The sequence below is a fragment of the Mustela lutreola genome, chromosome 9 (genome assembly GCF_030435805.1).
Source record: "Mustela lutreola isolate mMusLut2 chromosome 9, mMusLut2.pri, whole genome shotgun sequence".
Taxonomy (NCBI): Eukaryota; Metazoa; Chordata; class Mammalia; order Carnivora; family Mustelidae; genus Mustela; species Mustela lutreola.
The window spans coordinates 46,989,524-47,004,412 of NC_081298.1; the positions used below are offsets into that span (position 1 = coordinate 46,989,524).

The 14,889-nt window shown below is 36.6% G+C and overlaps 1 long non-coding RNA gene across 1 annotated transcript in view; it reads right to left on the bottom strand.

The window, feature by feature from the left end:
- Positions 1-1,510: 1,510 nt before the first annotated feature.
- Positions 1,511-14,889, bottom strand: part of LOC131808320 (uncharacterized) — a 37,506-nt gene continuing 24,127 nt past the window's right edge. Inside the window, exon 3 of the long non-coding RNA XR_009344776.1 lies at positions 1,511-1,798. This is a non-coding gene — a long non-coding RNA (uncharacterized LOC131808320). The remainder of the gene's footprint in view (positions 1,799-14,889) is intronic.

Here is a 14,889-nt window from a genome sequence, read left to right on the forward strand (position 1 = left end):
GAAATCACAAAAATGGCACATAGTTGCAGCCTGAAGCAACATATAAGGATGAGAAGCTATTTGTGGAGAGGATGGTTGACTTCTTCACAGATTAATGGCACATATCTATGTCTGTACTAGTTTGTTTTATTTTGGACGTATCTACTGTAGCACTAGCTGGGGGAGTCATTTTTCCCTTTTCCTAACCTTCCTGGGTCTCAATCTAGCTCCTGCCCTGCAGGCATCCCCGCCCCCAAACCACATGCCCAAAATGGCTCCTCAATTTGCTGTTCCCAAGAGGGTGGCTCTGAGCTCGGTTCTCATTTCTTCCGACGTCAGCCTGGATTTATACAGCCTTCCTATAGGGTTTCCTGCTGCAGGCCGCTACAGAGTGTTCTCGAACTTGCCACAGTTTAATGGCCAAACCTCATATTTAAAATATTATGGATACAAAGGGAGGAAAATAATTCTCAATAATGGACCATTGAGACCTTGTGGTGGTGTCAGTTTGAAAGCGTGGGCAGTTGAAGTCTCGGATCTTTAAAATGGAACTTAAAGAGCAGTGTGGCTTTGCTTCGGGAAGGCCTCTTTGTGACTCTCCTGCTTCTTTAGGGTCTTGGGGTGAAGAAGACCTTCAGGCAGAATTTTATTTAGAAACCCGAAGCCAGCAAGCAATAACAGCCTCCCAAGAGCATTCCTTTGCCACAGGTGAAGTGAAAGTGCAGGAACCCCACATTTTCAGAAATTTTGTTCATATAGGATCACTGATAACCATCTAAAATGAAAGAACAAATACAGTTGTCCTCCTTCCCTGTCAGCATTTCAAGAATTTACTGGTAACTTAGCCAGATTTTTAATTGTCGTGTTACAGTAAACCACACACAAACGGGAAACAACAGTGTGTTAAAAATTGGAATTTTAAAAGTCTTTTAATTTGAGGGAAAAATGAGTTACACACACAAATGAAAAAGGAAAAGAGATTTATCGTGAATCAAATATAAATTTTGTCTAGATACATTGAATATTTTCTTTCAAATTCGTAAATCCTGTTGATATATGTTCATTTACTATTTATGATCTAATTTGTGGCAGGAGTCCGTGTATATGCATTGTTAGAACAGGAAAAAATAATGTACTGATGGTAAACAGAATGCAGTGTTTTTTTCTTCATTTTTTAAAGTAATTTTTTTGGAACTAACTCCTGCAACAATTTCCATCTGCAACTTTATCTTCAGAAGTTTTAATTAGTTTTTAATTTTACTACTTGATTTTGATGAGTGCTGTTGGCAATGGAATCAGATGGCAGGCGACAGGTTTAATCAATTGCAAGTGCCTCCTATAACCTTCAGTTTGGGAAGTAAATAGGAGGAGAACAGAAACTCAGTGGCACATTCTCTTCTCTTTCAAACATATGTTCTTATTTAATAAATTCTCTCTCAAATAAAATAAGCCTATAGTTACTGGCGGTCAGTTTCATGTAATAGGAGCTACTACAGTTTCCCATTTAAAAAAAAAAATAACAAGACTGCAATAAAACAAACAGTGAGTCACTTTATTGGGTATGAAGTAATAAACCAGTGGTTATAATGATAACTTCTATGACGTGCTTTAGAGGAAAACAACCTTGAATGTTTTGTTCAGTTTGGGGCAGGACTTCTCAGCTTCGTGGTACAGAAAACCAGTAGGTGATCAGATTCTGCCACTGCTCTGTGTTCTCACAGTGCCTGGAAGTCTTGGCTCTCAGCAATTATCCCAGCCATAATTAATTCATAATTAAGTGTGTCGTGTGTTGCTTAACGTCTCAATCTTCCATGAAACTCTGCAGAGGGGCAAGAACTAGTCAGCTTAGGTGGTTGAATTCCTGCCCGCACACATGAATGACTTGTGTCTCTGTGTGGGAGAGAGACAAGAAGAATGGGGGAAGAAAGCAGAAGGAAAGAAAGAAGAAAGGAAAAGACAGAAAGCAACGGAAAAAGAATGAAAGAAAGGCATGATAAAGACAAAGAAGAAAATAGGAAACGAAAGAAAGAAAGAAAGGAGGCTCTTACTCATTAGCAACCTGCAGTCTCAAGATTCTGCCAAGCTTAGTTTACTCTTCACAAGATCGGTATCAATTAGGTCTTTCTAACTTTGCTTATCTTGTAAAGGCAAGTAAACCACAGCACTAGTAAAGGGTTTCCAAAGCCTGCTTCCAAGGCCCCCTCTGCTGCACCTTGCCGCCAGCATTCCACAGCCTCCCACAATACAGAGGCAGTAAATGAAAGCAAAGGCATTTCAACCATGACGTGTTGCTGAGTGCTGGGTGTTGGGACGAGCCTCATCCCTGCGGGTTCACACGGCGGAAACCCACAGGGTGACCCATCCCGGGCATCTGTGATGAAGACCGAACATCATTGCTCCTGGCAGGAGCAATACTTTGCGGACAACCTGGGAACTGTTGCTGGACGCAGGTTCTAGTCCCCTGGAATTGAACACCCAGGGAAGTTCTCTTAAAGAAGCAATAATTCGCGGCTGGATATTAACCAGATCTGTGACATACAGTACTGCCACATCATCTTCTCATTTCGCTCGCTCTAACCCTGCAGAACATTTCTAATACAGCAGGGGTGTTTGGTGAAATACGACTTTCTGATTGAATGAATGCCTGCAGGGCCCCATGATAAACAGCAGTTCAAGCACACTGTGGCTTTTAATGAGGGACAAGTGCCAAAGCCTGCAGATGAGTTTGTAGCACGCATGCCTTTGTTTGCAACCCCCTTCCCCTCCCTGGTCCCCCAACCCGATTTATCTGTTTATTTTTCATCACGTCTGACTGTGACCAATAGCTTTTGTATGGCGAACATCAGTGTTTTTGCCTGCCTTGTAACATTCTGTTTTTTCTCTGTCTCTTTGCTCTCAGATGACAAGCTATTTTTGCCTATAAGGCAGTTTTATAGAAAAGAAGTTTTAAAGAAACATTTACTGTGTGGCAGGATTGATATAAGCCCATTGGCATGAAATAGTTGAAGTTTATACACCTTATCGCTTTAGTTTCCCCCTTCTTTTTATTATCCTTTTTTTTGGTTCCTATTACTAACATATTTCATTTTCTTCCAGTGTATTTTTCCAGTACTAAAGCTATGCTTTTTTTAGGTCTACCTAGAAAATTTTCAGTTACATCATTTGCACAAATATGTTGATGTTAACATTGAAAAACCTCTTTGCTTGCAGTTGTATATTTTATTTGGCTAAAAATGGCTCATGTCTAATACATTACATGTCCTTTGGTGATACTATTTAAGCGAGAAATTCCAAAACTCACAAATACCGAATAGCCAAAAGTTCCAAAGCTGTGCATGAACACTAAACATGCAATATATCTCCTCCTTTTCCAAACAGAAATAGATTTCTCTCTGATTTGTTTGATAAATTTGACCCAAGATTTCCATTTGGAGTTATTGGAGTTCCTACTGTTTTTCTGTGTGTTGGTGGGCCAAGGCCTAATCACCCCGAAGCCCCACGGAGGCCATAAATTACAGCGATGAGGTGAAGCTTTGTATTCCTTCGGCTACAGAAGAAGGACCATTTTGCTGCAGCCTATTTTGACAGGCATGAATTTAATTCATTGTTTTATGACAGATGGGAAAAGTGTACATGCTCATAGTACTGATTTATGGTCATTTGGGTCTGGAGGATTCTATAATTTGCAACTAATGTGAAAACAGATGGATAGGCAGACACCAAAGGTTAGGCTGACCCGTGGGTTCTCTCCCCTGGTTACAAATGGCGTCCATATGCGTCCAATCTCTCTGGGTGAGGTCTTCGTCGGGACGGCCAGACTCTGTAGAGCCCGCTGCACTTCTTTTTTCTTTTCCTGAGTAAGTCAGTGTAAGTGAAATTGGGGGAATATTTCTAAGCCTCAGTATTTCAAGAGTCGTTCTGTGCCTTTGGAACCTGTGGGATTCTTCTTTTTCTTTTGTTTCTTTTCAAATTAAAAAGCACTTTTCTAAGGTATACGCAATATGTACATTATTATCCAAACAAGTAATACCATCTCAAGGCATCGGTGGCTGTTTTCATTCCAATTGACAAATTTATTTTAATAGAATGATTGATTGAAAACCAGCAGTTGGGGAGTTTCAAAGGAAATACCTTGAGCTCAGGACGGGCATGCATTTCTGTGAGAAATGAGTTTGTGCTTAGATAAATGAATTTCTACTTTACAAATGATTTTGCATTTTTAGAAAATAAGTGAATTATCGAGTGAAATTGTTTGGTTGATGCTAAAAGTATTTAATACATTTTTGACTATTAGGTGATTTTGCCAAAGAAGAAACAGCAGTGATTGTATCTCTTTTTGAAAAAAGAAGGAAATTTTAGACCTTCAGTAACAAGGTAAATCCACAGTTAATTTTAGTTGAACTGGTACTTGCAATCCATGTAAAGATATAACATTAAGAAGTCATGTATTATGTTGTTGCTTACCATCTTCAATTGGCATAACGTTATTATTAGCTTCATTTTATAACATTTCAGCATTAAAACTGAACAAGTTATTAATTTTAGTTCTGGAGATGGAATAAAGTTGCTTAATTTCATTTCATTTTGAAAACTGGAAGTGTAGATTTCTAGTTCCTAAACCAGGAATAGAAAATTTAGGTATAATTAAGGGCTGGCATAGTCTTGACAAAATCAACATTTTGACAATAAAAGCCAGAAGACATAGTGATTTACAGTGTTAAAATATTGTTTTGTTTTATTCTGATTTAAAATTGCAAGTTAGCCAGTCCAAGGGCTACTCCTGAGGTTTAACCAACACGAAACTATCCGTTGCTCCAATTAGCAGAACATTGGCAGCCTCGGGGCTCTGTGAAGATGGCCGTATTAACCTCACTTGACATACCCACCTTTGTACATTTACCCTTGGAAGAAAAAATTTAACTCGCTGGTAACTGATTTTAAGTAGCATCTAGAAAAAAATAAGCCAAGCAAACCAAATTAAGTGTTTTCTGACAGCTGTGGTCAACTTCACCATAAGGTCCTCTTTAATCACTGAAAGAAAATCATGTGCATGTACTTTTAAATGCTTCGCTTCCTGAAGGAGCTTCAGGCTCGGGATGTCATTTCTATTTCATACAGTAGCTACCACCGTCTCGTTGCTGGGTCAGATGTGGGTGGCCTCATACCAAAAAGAATCATGTGAAAGCCAGAGAAATGAGAAAGGCCAAGGTCTGGCCTTAAAAAACTTTCTCTTGGCCCACATGTTTAATATTTGTTGAGCTTTCAGATTGTCGATGTAAGAGCAACCTTATTTGCAATGTCACTTGACTGGAGTGTCAAGTTTTTAAAGATTTTATTTATTTATTTGAGAGAAAGAAAGGTACACCCTGGGTGTTATATGTAAGTGGAGAATCACTAGATTTTACTGCTGAAACTAGTATTACACTATATGTTAACTAACTAGAATTTAAATAAAAACTTGAAACAATAAAAAAAAAACAGGTAGGAGAGACATCTTTTTATTATGTACTTTTTTAAATGGCTATGGCTAATTTCACATATGTATTCATATCAATTAATTGGATAGGGCCCTATCTAAACCCCACCGGTGCTGGGAAATGTGGAAAGGTGGCCACTGAGCCATCTTGCTGAGGCATCTCCCATCCCTGCTCCCAACCATCCTGCACCCATACCTGTCCCTGCCTGTACTTCATTTTCGTTCATCATCCAGAGCTTCCTCTCCTCCCCAACCTCTTCAATTACTCAGTGGCATCAGTGCTAGAGGTTGGATGGTGATCAAGAACTCCAGGAACCCTGATTTTGTGGGGTGCATGGTCTCCCTTGAATAATTTTACTCTCCCTCTTGGCATTCCCCAATTTCCCTAGGGCATATCTCTTTTAAGAATTTGCCCTCTCAGGTGGTTGGTTATTCCCATCTTTCTCTTTCACTAGGGACCTCATTTGATTATATTAATTTTTGAAATCCATTACCTACCTCAGTGCCTGGGACATTAACAGTTAGTTGTTCAATAAAAATTAATGGGAAGTTAGATATGTGAAAGAAAACCAAAGTCATCTCCATAATGATCGCAAACAGGCTGCATGAAGTAAAGTAAAAATAAATCCATAACATATACGTACTAATAAAATGATTTCAGTAACAACTACATATGAAGAAACCAATTTTATATTTATTTTACTTTTTAAACTTTTGCTTGCATTTGTTTTTCATTGCTCAAATAATGCATAGTTACATCCCTATTGGCAGCATTTCCTGAAATTCACACAAAGTAAAAGTTAACTTTTCTGACTTCCTCCTCTTCCCACATTTTTCTCCTGAGGACAGAATGGCTTATTTTGCCATTCCTGTATCCATGAATATTTAGAGTGAGTCCAATCTTTTATTATTATAAATTTAAAACAAATATTCTTATATAATCTGTGCAAATGTGGCACTATTTCCAGCTGATACACATAAAAGTAAAATGTGGGGCCAAGGGGAAATGTGTATTACATTTTTTTAAAAGATTTTATTTATTTATTTGACAGATAGAGCTCAGAAGTAGGCAGACAGGCAGGCAGAGAGAGAGGATGAAGCAGGCTCCCTGCTGAGCAGAGAGCCCAATGTGGGGCTCAATCCCAGAACCCTGAGATCATGACCTGAGCCGAAGGCAGAGGCTTAACCCACTGAGCCACCCAGGTGCCCCTGTGTATTACATTTTAATAGATGCTGCTAAATTTTGATTCAAAAAGACTACTGTTACTTTCATTACAACATAATTTTTTTAATGTTGTGAGTGTGAGGGATCTAAAAGAGATAGTTGATAATTCTAATTTGTATTGTCCTAATCAGGTTTTTTTCATTTTTATTGATTTATAGAGGTTCTTTATATTATAGACACTGGATACTTTATATATTTTAAATACATTGACATACGTTGTTAATATATTTCTTCATTCTGTTACTTTTCCCTAAACTTTGTTGACTCCTGTTTATTGTTCACTGCTTTAAACATTTATGGGAAAAATACTTTCTGTGATTTTTACATGGCTTAAGAAATTCTCTTCTGTCAGACTGTTTTAATTAGACATTTTATTATAATACAATTGTGTTGATATTTGTTTTGCTTTTTGTTTTCTTATTTATATAGATATTATTCTGGAATTTATTAATGTGTGTAGTGTAAGTAGAGATTTTTTTTCCTACTCAATTTCCCTGGTATCAATCATTGAATAATTCTTCTGTCTCTTACTGATCTGAAATGCTACTTTGCCATAAATGTAATAAACATTTTATTCTCATAATTGTAGTAAAATTAGCAAGTAAAAATAATACAAATAAGATGAAAATTATTAGTAATCCCAATACTTTAAACTACTTGGGGGGACGCCTGGGTGGCTCAGTCAGTTAAGTGGTTGCCTTTGGCTCAGGTCATGGTCTTGGGGTCCTGGGATCAAGCTATGAGTCAGGCTGTCTGCTCAGTGAGGAGTCTGCTTCTTTCTTTCCCTGCTCATCTCTGCATGCTTTCTTTCTTTCTCTCAAATAAATAAATAAAATCTTTAAAAATAATAAAAAATAAAATACTGTATAATATTTAGATGATTTCTCTCCATGCATAATATAAGGGTTTATTTTTAAGATTTTATTTATTTATTTGGCAGAGCGAGATCACAAGTAGACGGAGAGGTAGGCAGAGAGAGAGTGAGAGAGAGGGAACCTGGCTCCCTGCTGAGCGGAACTCAATCCCAGGACCCTGAGATCACGACCTGAGCCAAAGGCAGCGGCTCAACCCACTGAGCCACCCAGGCGCCCCTGCATAATATAAGTTTATACAGCTGATATTTTATCCATCCCCTTCTCACCATATGATATATATTTTAATATATCATTGTGTTAGTAATTTAAATAACAATAAAATACTATGTCTGCTATCAGGTTAACATAGATTTCTAAAATGACAATATGCAAAAATAAAATAAAATAATAAAATGACAATATGCAAGGTTAGTGAAGTTGGAGTTTGATTGGAATGTTTACATTGCTACTGGTAGCAATTTTTTCTGTTTCTATTCAAATACTCTGGAATAAATTCATAAAATAATTTAAGGGTACTATCAGGTTTTATGCTTTGATCTGTAGTTAATTTTTAAGATATATATGCAAAAGGAATAACCAGACATGAGTTCAAAAATTAGTATTTAATACATGGCAGGTATATTTGGTAAGACTAAAAAGCATGTGAACACTAAAATGTTCAACAATGAGGATGGTTGGATAAATGAGGGTACATTCCTGGGATGGAATCCTATTGACTTAGTGCAATGGGGCTTTGTAGGCCTGGCTTGGCAGTCATTGGTGCTCTTTGCCAAATATTCTCAGCTCCCTACCTCCTGGGCATGTGGGAGGCTCACACTTCCTGGACACCTTGCGTTTGGGTGGGGCTGTGGGACTGCCTGACAATGAGTCATGAGTGGAAGCGACACGCATCATTTCCAGGCCGGAACATTTAATTGCTAACGGGAAACACTCCAGGTTTAACAAAAAGTCCAACAATATTTGAAATGACATGGCTGACTGATGATAATAAGTAGAGATCTTCTGCTAACCAGAAATGGAAATATAGCTTAGAAAGAAACAGACATGTGTTGTTTTAAGCCACTAAACACTAGTCAGTAGCCATTGATTAATACAGATGAGAAAAGATTCACAAAACAATACCAACTGGAAAAATAAGGTAAAAATGTGTTGCATATATATGAAGTCAATTTTGTGTGTGTATGTATGTGTAAAATAATGTTACAAATAGCTGCACCAAATTAAGTTTTTACCTTTGAGTGTTGAAGTTATTAGTTTTATTTTCTTATATTTCTTTCTATATTTTCCCAAACCAACACATATTATTGTGTTATTATATAGAGTTGACCTTTAAACCTTTATAAGCATATAAAATGGCTGCATAGTGTTTCAACATATGAATATATACATAAATTTGGCTTCTTATTGTTAAGAGTTTTAGTTATGGTTTCTACTATTTTCATAAGATAGTAATTGTTATCCTGTGTATGTAATTCTTACTCAGCAATTAAGGATTGTCTATGGGATTCGTGGTAGAATTAATTATTCAATGATTATAGATGATTTAAGGCCTATAGAAGTGGTATTTATTTACTTTCATTAGCCATTGTATCAACTACATTTTTATCTAGAAGTGCTCATTCACAAAAATGCCCGTATAGGAGTCTTTCTTTCTTTCTTTCTTTTTCTTTTTTTCTTCCTTCCTTCCCTCCTTCCTTTCTTTCTTTCTTTCTTTCTTTCTTTCTTTCTTTCTTTCTTTCTTTTTCTTTCTTTCTGGTAAAACTTTATATTTATATTAGAGAGGGAGATATGGTGGGGGAGGGGCAGAAGAAAAGGGAGAGAGAATCTTAAGCAGGCTACATGCTTCTGGTGCTTAGCCAACTGAACCACATAAGCACCCCTGTAAAACTTTGTAGTTTGACAAGGAAAATCTTTGAATCATATTTTCTTAATTCAGTGTGTCTTAAGATATCCAAGGCAAAGTACCAAAATTATATTTTACTTCCAATCTGTTGTGGACTGTGATGTGAACCTACAGTACATAACCAGGACCTACATGGAGCCACTTGTGTGTAAATCATGTGAGTCTGACATCACCTAAACTTGTCTTTGAATTCAACAAGTCCATTGATGACACTTATGAATACCAAGACAATACCAAATTACTCGAAAATTTTTAAACATTTACACTTAATATCTGTATTTGTGTGGTTTGATAATAAATAAATCACTGACCAATAGTAGCTGTGATCAATACATGAATAGCACTAATTTGTGTTTCTTTAGTTTTAATTAAATGCAATTAAATTTAATTTTTACTCCATTTTTGGCAAGTTATTCTTTCATGATCTTTGTTCCTTTGTGTGTTGAATTCATAGTTCCTGTCACTTGTATTAAGTTTGACATCTGCTAAGGGCTTTGACCCTTTTTGATGGTTGTACATATTATGTGTTTGTGGATTCTTTGTTCATATCTTATCATATCAAGGAAGGAATTTGAGTGCCCATCTTTTCATCCTGAGTGGATGGAGAACAAATGCCATGCATTGTAATGAAAAGACAACCAAACTGGCCTTTCTAATTTCACACAAAATAATCTTAAGTCAAAGTTTTTCAAGAGACAAAGAAGAACACTATATATTATAAAAGGGATAATTCATCAAGAAGATATGACAATTTTAAATTCACATAGATCTAACAACAGAGGCACAAAAAAACCTGAGGTAAAAATTGAAAGAATCAAAGGGAGAAATGGAAAATTCAATAATAGTGGTTGAAGACTTTAATAATGGCTAAAACAATAAAGTGAAATTAATGAGGAACTAGACAACTTGAATAACAACATAAACCAGTAAGACATAGCAAACACTGAAAGAACATTCCAATCAACAACAGAAAAGTACACATTCTTTTGAAGTACACATGGAACAATGTCCACAATAAACTGCTAGCCCCTAAAATAAGTCTCAATAAATAGAAGAGAATTAAAATAATACATTTTTCCCATTATCCCCTACAATGGGATAATAGAAACAAAAGAAGGAAATTTGGGAAATGCACAAATATATGGAAATTAGAGAATACTCAAGAAATCAGTTAGTCAAAAAGAAATCCAGGTGAATACAGAGCCAGGCATTCATAACAAATACTAGAAACCAAATCCAACGCCATATAAAAAAGATTATACAGCATAACCAAGTGAGATCTATCTAAATGCAAGGTTAGTTCAACATACTAAAATCAATAAAAAAATACACAGTATTAATAGAATAAATCAAAACCACAAGATCATTTCAAGAAATGCAGAAAATGTACTTAAAAAAAAAAAACCCACTCTTTCATAATACCCAAAAACCAAGAAACAGAAAGAAATTTCCTCAACTTGATAAAGGGCATCCATGACAAGACAGCTAGCACTGTATTTAATAGTAATAAGAGTAATTGGTTGATTACTACTTGTAATCTGTTAGTACTTATTAAGCTTTTACTAAATTAGTAAGGTCTCCAGCAAGGTCTAAAGGGAATGGGGAGATGAGGGTAGGGGTGGGGAATCACTGTGACAAGTACAGAGAGCTAGGATTTGAGTCTTGTCTCTTCTTCTCACCACCCAGTGAATTTGGGCATCACTTAAATTAGCTGAGCCTCAGGCTTCATACCCATATTGAGACTTTCCCTACAAGCTTCTGGGGATGATGGCATCACTTGAAGCATGCAAACTACCTGCTGGACTTGGCATAAGGTTATAAGAATGTTATTTTCCTTTAGAAGTTTCTCATTTATAATTAAATGAGAAATAAAATGGTCGAACCATTTTTTTAAAATTTTTTATTTTTTATAAACATATATTTTTATCCCCAGGGGTACAGGTCTGTGAATCACCAGGTTTACACACTTCGAACCATTTTTATATGGGGTTGTTTGCCATTTGCTATTGAGTTTTAGACATTCCTTTATTTACTCTGGACATTAAAACCCTAACAGATATATGATTTCTAAATATTATCTACCATTGTGTGGGTTTTTCTTTTTACTTTCTTTTAAATGTCCTTTGAATTGCAAAATTACTGATGGGGTCCAATGTATGTTTTCCTTTGGCTATTTGTGTTATGAGATCATGTATAAGACATCATTGCCAAACCCAGATTCATAAAAGGTTTCCCTCATGAGCACCTGGGTGACACAGTCCATTAAGCATCTGCCTTTGGCTCAGGTAATAATCCCAGAGTCCTGGGATCGAGCCCTGCATCAGGCTCCCTGCTCTGCGGGAAGCCTGCTTTTCCCTCTCCCACTTCCGCCTGCTTCTGTTTCCTCTCTCACTGTGTCTCTGTCTGTCAAATAAATAAATAAAATAAAATAAAAATTAAAAAAGAGATTTCCCCTATGTCTTCTTCTAAATTTTAAATTGTTTTAATTTTTATATTCAGATTATTGATCTAATCTGAGCAAATTTTTGTATATGGTATAAAGTAGGGGTTTGACTTTATTTTTTTGTTTGAATATCCAGTTTTAGTACCATTTGTTGTAGAGATCATCCTTTACCTCCAGCAAATAGTCTTTATACCCTTGTTGAAAATCAGTTGGCTGTAGAAGTATGGTTTTATTTTGGATTCTCAATTTTAGTCCATTGGTCTATGTATCTATATCAAGGAATTACCACACTGTTTTCCATATTGTATCTTTGTAGTAAGTTTTGAAATCAGGAAGTGTGAGACCACCAACTTTATTTTTTTCTTTCTTTTTTATTTTATTTTATATTTTTAAAGATTTTATTTGTTTGAAAAGGCACATGTGCACACACGAGTGAGCAAGCTGCGCAAAGGGCAGAAGGAGAGGGAGAGAAATAAGCAGACTCCACACCGAGTACAGAGTCCCACCCAAGGCTTATCTCACAATGCTGAGATCATGACCTGAGCTGAAATCAAGAGTTGGGCATTCAACTGATTGAGCTGCCCAGGCACCCCATGTTCTTCATTTTCAGTATTGCTTTGTCTATTCAAGGCCCCTTGAAATTCCATAGGAATTTAAGGATCAGTGTCATTTGCAAATGTCTTCTATCATTCCAAAGGTTGCCTCTTTGTTTTGTTGACTGTTTCTTTTGCTGTGCAGAAGCTTTTTATCTTGACAAAGTCCCAAAAGTTCATTTTTGCTTTTGTTTCCTTTGCCTTTGGAGACCTGTCTTTAAAGAAGTTGCTGTGGCTGATGTTGAAGAGGTTACTGCCTATGTTCTCCTCTTGGATTTTGATGGATTCCTGTCTCATATTGAGGACTTTCAACCATTTTGAGTTTATCTTTGTGTATGGTGTAAGAGAGTGGTCTAGTTTCATTCTTCTATATATAGCTGCTCAATCTTTCCCGGCACCATTTATTGAAGGGACTATCTTTTTTTCCACTGGATATTTTTCCCTGCTTTGTCAAAGATTATTTGACCAAAGAGTTGAGGGTCCATATGTGGACTCTCTACTCTGGTCCACTGATCTATGTGTCTGTTTTTGTGCCCGTACCATGCTGTCTTGGTGATCACAGCTTTGTAATAAAGCTTGAAATCAGGCAATGTGATGCCCCCAGATTTATTTTTCTTTTTCAACATTTCCTTAGGGATTCAGCGTCTTTTCTATTTCCATACCAGATTCCATCCAAATTTTAGTATTGTTTGTTCCAGCACTTTGAAAAATGCAAGTGAAATTTTGATCAGGATGGCATTGAAAGTATAAATTGCTCTGGGCAGTATAGAAATTTTAACAATGTTTATTCTTATGATTCATGAGCATGGATTGCTCTTCCATCTTTTTGTGTCTTCTTCAATTTCTTTCATGAGTGTTCTGCAGTTCCTTGAGTACAGATCCTTTACCTCTTTGGTTAGGTTTATTCCAAGATATCTTATGGCTTTTGGTGTTATAGTAAATGGAATCAATTCTCTAATTTCCCTTTCTATATTTTCATTGTTAGTGTATAAGAAAGCAACTGATTTCTGTGCATTGATTTTGTATCCTGCCACATTACTGAATTGCTGTATGAGTTATAGGAATTTGGGCTTTCCATATAAAGTATCATGTTATCTGGGAAGAGAAAGAGTTTGACTTCTTCTTTGCAAATTTGACTACCTTTTCTTTTTGTTGTATGATTGCTGTTGCTAGGACTTCTAGTACTATGTTGAACAACAGTGGTGAGAGTGGGCATCTTTGTCATGTTCCTGATCTCAGTGGGAAGGTTTATCAATTTTTCCCCATTGAGAATGATATTTGCTGAGGGTTTTTCATAGATGGATTTTATGAAGTTGAGGAGTGTTCCTTCTATCCCTATACTTTGAAGAGTTTTAATCAGGAAAGGAGACTGTGTTTTGTCAAATGTTTGTTCTGTATCAATTGAGAGGACCATGTGGTTCTTCTCTCTTCTTGATTTGACAAAGGGCTGATATCCAAGATCTATAAAGAACTCAAACTAAACACTCCCCCCCCCAAAAAACCCCCCAAACCCCCAGATAATCATGTCAAAAAATGGTCAGAAGACATGAACAGACACTTCTCCAAAGAAGACAGACAAATGGCTAGCAGACTCATGAAAAAATGTTTATCATCATTAGCCATCAGGGACATTCAAATCAAAATCACATTGAAATACCACCTTATACCAGTTAGAATGGCAGAGATTATGCTGAGTGAAATAAGTCAAGCAGAGAGAGTCAATTATCATATGGTTTCACTTATTTGTGGACCATAACAAATAACATGGAGGACATGGAGAGTTAGAGAGGAGAAGGGAGTTGGGGTAAATTGGAAGGGGAGGTGAATCATGAAAGACTATGGACTCTGAAAAACAATCTGAGGGGTTTGAAGTGGTGGGAGGGTTGTAGGTTGGGGTACCAGGTGGTGGGTATTATAGAAGGCACGTATTGGAGCACTGGGTGTGGTGAAAAAATAATGAATACTGTTATGCTGAAAATAAATAAAAAAAATTAAAAAAAGATTAACAAGACAGTAAACAACAAGTGTTGGAGAGGATGTGGAGAAAAGGGAACCCTCTCATACTGTTGGTGGACATGCAAGTAGGTGCAGCTGCTTTGGAAAAGAGTGTGGAGATTCCTTAAAAAATTAAAAATAGAGCTACCCTATGACCCAAAATTACACTACTGGGTACTTACCACAAAGATACAGATGTAGTGAAAAGAAGGGCCATCTGTGCCCCAATGTTCATAACAGCAATGGTCACAGTCACCAAACTGTGGAAAGAGCCTAGATGCCCTTCAACAGATGAATGGATAAAGAAGATATGGTCCATATATACAATGGAATATTATGCCTCCATCAGAAAGAATGAATACTCAACTTTTGTATTAACATGGATCGGGCCGGGGGAGAT